General features: G+C 41.8%; 1 long non-coding RNA gene across 1 annotated transcript; it reads left to right on the forward strand.

Annotated features, from left to right (window-relative positions):
- The first annotated feature begins 4389 nt into the window (after positions 1–4389).
- Positions 4390–5450, forward strand: LOC135501061 (uncharacterized). The gene is made up of 3 exons (XR_010449550.1): positions 4390–4550; positions 4798–4999; positions 5312–5450. It is a non-coding gene; the product is annotated as an uncharacterized LOC135501061 (long non-coding RNA).

The following is a 5450-nucleotide window of genomic DNA, read 5'->3' on the forward strand; positions in this document are numbered from 1 at the left end:
CGTAATGCGCGACTGCTGATCTGTACCCAAGATGCTCTTGTAATTATCTAACCATTCTTGTCCACATACACTCCGTGTACATGCAGTATCGACTACTGCCGTCGAATATGCCTCGCACATGAACACTTCACTGGGGTCAGTGCCTTTTACAAACAAAGTTATATTACATTCCTCCTCATCTTTGCATTCCTTTATTTCCTCTCTGTGGGGGCAATCCTTTGCCCAATGAAAAACCGATTTACACACAGCGCACTTAGTACGATTTCCAAATCTATCGAGCGAGTTTGTTCCTCTGGGTTCCTCACCTTTTTTATCATTTCTACTACCAGCGTTGTAGTGTCCTGGGCCACGACCTGGTCCTTGATTCCTTCTCGTGTTGTTTGGAAATGATCTAGAATTAGACTGAGCATATGGAGCATTTGACTTGGTGTAACATGCATTCTCTGTTTTTACAGTAATGCCAGTGTCATCACTTGAACTATTACTCGGAGATGTACCCCCAAAAATTCTTTTCAGCGCCGACTTCATGGAACTGAACTTCAAATCAGAGGCAGCAGTCAGCGCTAGTTGTCGATCTGTGTCTGAAAGTCCCGCACTGTCGAGTAATTTGAAACTGAGAACAGCATCAGGTAACGACATGTTTGATTTCTTACAGAGCTCATGTCTCCTCTCAAACTCTATGATAAACTCTGTCATAGTTTGCCCTTCTTGTTTGTGATACTTATCGAAACTGGTGTAGTGTTCATACGCCACATCTACTTTGTCCCTTAGGAAAATCTTATCCAACTCCTGCAGGAGCGTTTTCAGTCCTTTGCCATCTTTTTCACTTAGTTTCTCTACCTTGATTTCGACAGCTCGTGCACGGGCTTGACCTTGTAGTGTAAGGGCAACAGCTAAGGCCTGCTTTGTGTCAGCTAAATCAGTCATTGTTTGCCATATAGCCAGTTCGTTTTTCCATGTTTCATAGTCCATCCCTGGGGTGAAAACTGGTGGGTTCTTGAAATTTGAAGCCGCCATCTTGGAATTTTATGTCACTGTTTGAAAGTCAAGAGATCCGTGAAATCCTGAATTGCTCTGCTACCATGAAAATATCTGAGTAACCACTCACTTTGTACTTCAGCTATGATCCCTTGTGGTACCTTGTAACTTATCTGCTTGTCCGGGCCGGCCAGATTCCCATTGCTTTGGATCACTTTAGTTGCTCACAGAGCTCCTTCTGTCTCACTGCACCATGTGCTTTTTCCCTGTACAGATCACGGGTGTTTGGTCTAACACTATGATCACTGCCACCAAAGTCATGGTGGTAAGGTCTACTAATTATCACCAACCAACCTGAGGGAGAGCCTCAAGGTTAGACCTGATCCTTGACTCAGCTTGGCCACAAAAAGGCACAGATAGTCTGCTATTTTAATGCCATAGATTTTTTGGCAAGATTTAATACACCTTGCTCGGATTGGAGATTTTTCTGCAAGGTTTAAGACATCTTGCTAAGGATTGATTGAAATGCCTCATTCTGATTCCATATTTTATAGGTTCAACTAGTCTTTTAGGTGAGAGGTTGCAAGTCTCGGTATCATCACTGACTTTGGGATGACGAAGAACGACACTCCCAACCAACCTGAGGGAGAGCCTCAAGGTTAGACCTGATCCTTGACTCAGCTTGGCTACAAAAAGGCACAGATAGTCTGCTATTTTAATGCCATAGATTTTTTCGGCAAGATTTAATATATCTTGCTCGGATTGGAGATTTTTCTGCAAGGTTTTAGACATCTTGCTGAGGATTGATTGAAATGCCTCATTCTGATTCCATATTTTATAGGTTCAACTAGTCTTTTAGGTGAGAGGTTGCAAGCCTCGGTATCATCACTGCCTTTGGGATGACAATTAACCAACCTGAGGGAGAGTTTCAAGGTTAGACCTGATCCTTGACTCAGCTTGGCCACAAAATGGTGCAGACAGTCTGCTATTTTAATGCCTGAAATTTTTCTGCAAGATTTAATACATCTTGCTCGGATTGGAGATTTTTCTGCAAGGTTTTTGACATCTTGTTAAGGATTGATTGAAATGCCTCATTCTGATTCCATATTTTATAGGTTCAACTGGTCTTTTAGGTGAGAGGTTGCAAGTCTCGGTATTGTCGCTGCCTTTGGGATGACGAAGAACGACCCTCCCAACCAATCTCAGGGAAAGCCTCAAGGTTAGACCTGATCCTTGACTCAGCTTGGCCACAAAATGGCACAGACAGTCTGCTATTTTAATGCCATAGATTTTTCGGCAAGATTTAATACATCTTGCTCGGATTGGAGATTTTTCTGCAAGGTTTAAGACATCTTGCTAAGGATTGATTGAAATGCCTCATTCTGATTCCATATTTTATAGGTTCAACTAGTCTTTTAGGTGAGAGGTTGCAAGTCTCGGTATCATCACTGTCTTTGGGATGACGAAGAACGATCCTCCCAACACACCTGAGGGAGAGCCTCAAGGTTAGACCTGATCCTTGACTCAGCTTGGCAACAAAATGGCGCAGACAGTCTGCTATTTTAATGCCTTAATTTTTTCGGCAAGATTTAATACATCTTGCTCGGATTGGAGATTTTTTTAGCAAGGTTTAAGACATCTTGCTAAGGATTGATTGAAATGCCTCATTCTGATTCCATATTTTGAAGGTTCAACTAGTCTTTTAGGTGAGAAGTTGCAAGTCTCGGTATCATCACTGACTTTGGGATGACGAAGAACGACCCTCCCAACCAACCTGATGGAGAGTCTCAAGGTTAGACCTGATCCTTGACTCAGCTTGGCCACAAAATGGAGCAGACAGTCTGCTATTTCAATGCCATAGATTTTTTGGTAAGATTTAATACATCTTGCTCGGATTGGAGATTTTTCTGCAAGGTTTAAGACATCTTGCTAAGGATTGATTGAAATGCCTCATGATTCCATATTTTATAGGTTCAACAAGTCTTTTAGGTGAGAGGTTGCAAGTCTCGGTATTGTCGCTGCCTTTGGGATGACGAAGAAGGACCCTCCCAACCAACCTGATGGAGAGCCTCAAGGTTAGACCTGATCCTTGACTCAGCTTGGCCACAAAAAGGCGCAGATAGTCTGCTATTTCAATGCCATAGATTTTTCGGCAAGATTTGATACATCTTGCTCGGATTGGAGATTTTTCTGCAAGGTCTAAGACATCTTGCTGAGGATTGATTGAAATGCCTCATTCTGATTCCATATTTTATAGGTTCAACTAGTCTTTTAGGTGAGAGGTTGCAAGTCTCGGTATCATCACTGCCTTTGGGATGACGAAGAACGTCCCTCCCAACCAACCTGAGGGAGAGCCTCAAGGTTAGACCTGATCCTTGACTCAGTTTGGCAACAAAATGGCGCAGACAGTCTGCTATTTTAATGCCTTAATTTTTTCGGCAAGATTTAATACATCTTGCTCGGATTGGAGATTTTTTTAGCAAGGTTTAAGACATCTTGCTAAGGATTGCTTGAAATGCCTGATTCTGATTCGATATTTTGAAGGTTCATCTAGTCTTTTAGGTGAGAGGTTGCAAGTCTCGGTATTGTCGCTGCTTTTGGGATGACAATGAACGACCCTCTAAACCAATCTAAGGGAGAGTCTCAAGGTTATACCTGATCCTTGACTCAGCTTGGCCACAAAATGGGGCAGATAGTCTGCTATTTCAATGCCATAGATTTTTCGGCAAGATTTAATACATCTTGCTCGGATTGGAGATTTTTCAGCAAGGTTTAAGACATCTTCCTAAGGATTGATTGAAATGCCTCATTCTGATTTGATATTTTGAAGGTTCATCTAGTCTTTTAGGTGAGAGGTGGCAAGTCTCGGTATCATCACTGCCTTTGGATGACGAAGAACGTCCCTCCCAACAAACCTGAGGGAGAGTCTCAAGGTTAGACCTGATCCTTGACTCAGCTTGGCCACAAAATGGCGCAGACAGTCTGCTATTTCAATGCCATAGATTTTTCGGCAAGATTTAACACATCTTGCTCGGATCGGAGATTTTTCAGCAAGGTTTAAGACATCTTGCTAAGGATTGATTGAAATGCCTCATTCTGATTCCATATTTTGAAGGTTCAACTAGTCTTTTAGGTGAGAGGTTGCAAGTCTCGGTATCATCAATGCCTTTGGGATGACAATGAACGACCCTCCCAACCAACCTGAGGGAGGGCCTCATGGTAACACTCGACCCTTGACTCAGCTTGGCCACAAAATGGCGCAGATAGTCGATCTGCTATTTTAATGCCATAGATTTTTCGGCAAGATTTAATACATCTTGCTCGGATTGGAGATTTTTCTGCAAGGTTTAAGACATCTTGCTAAGGATTGATTGAAATGCCTCATTCTGATTCCATATTTTATAGGTTCAACTAGACTTTTGGTGAGAGGTTGCAAGTCCCGGTATTGTCACTGCCTTTGGGATGACAATGAACGACCCTCCCAACCAACCCGAGGGAGAGCCTCAAGGTTTGACTTGATCCTTGACTAAGCTTGGCCATAAAATGGCGCAGATAGCGCAGATAGCCTCAAGGTAAGACTCGATTCTTGACTCCGCTAGTCTGCTGTTTTAATGCCATAGATTGAAATTTTGAGCAGTGACTGAGATTATGTGACTTGAGTAAGATACAGCTGAACCATCCAATATATTCAAGAACATAAAAAACGGATTCCAACAAGAATGTGAAGATCTAGAGGAGAGATTTCTAGCAGTTTTGAAAAGTCTTGCTAAAGATTTTATTCCAAATTGAACACATCATTCTTATTCTAATATTTTAAAGGTTCAACAAGCCCAGGATCACATCTGAATCACTGACATCCCCATTCTGTAGGAAAGGAGCCTTGGAAAGGAGAACCCATCAAAGATCGTCTCGAAAACACATGCCTTGATCAGGATATGCTGAAAAACCACCGATGAAGAAAATCACTTCATCATCATCATCGTGGAAGTTTTATAACCCTTTTGGGTCTTCAACTTATAAGGTTTGTGAAAAATCAGTGCAATACAGTCTTATTTTCCATCTCTTTGAATTTGACACAGTCAAGACATCCTCATTCCTTGTCTTTTATGCTTAGACTCATACTTAGACTGGTCATTCTCTATTGTTGTTTGTATATCAAAATATGGTGCCCACACAGAAAAATACAAAAAGACCAGGCGCTTTATAAAAAGAAGGAAAAACGAAGTACGGTGTGGGAGAGTCGTCTCACTTGTAGTAAAAATATGAACTTTTTAATTTTTCCAGAGATTGTCTAAACGGGTTTTGAAAGTTTCAAGGGTATTTCTATTTGCAGCTACAACTTCATGTCAGAGATACATGGAATACTGTCAGGAACAAACCTGATGAAAGAACTCTCATTGCTTCCACCAATGTTCGCGTTGATACAGAGCTGGACGACCCCATCGATGCTCTTGTTTCAGGCAAATGTAATG

Source organism: Lineus longissimus, chromosome 2 (genome assembly GCF_910592395.1).
Source record: "Lineus longissimus chromosome 2, tnLinLong1.2, whole genome shotgun sequence".
NCBI classification, from domain to species: domain Eukaryota; kingdom Metazoa; phylum Nemertea; class Pilidiophora; order Heteronemertea; family Lineidae; genus Lineus; species Lineus longissimus.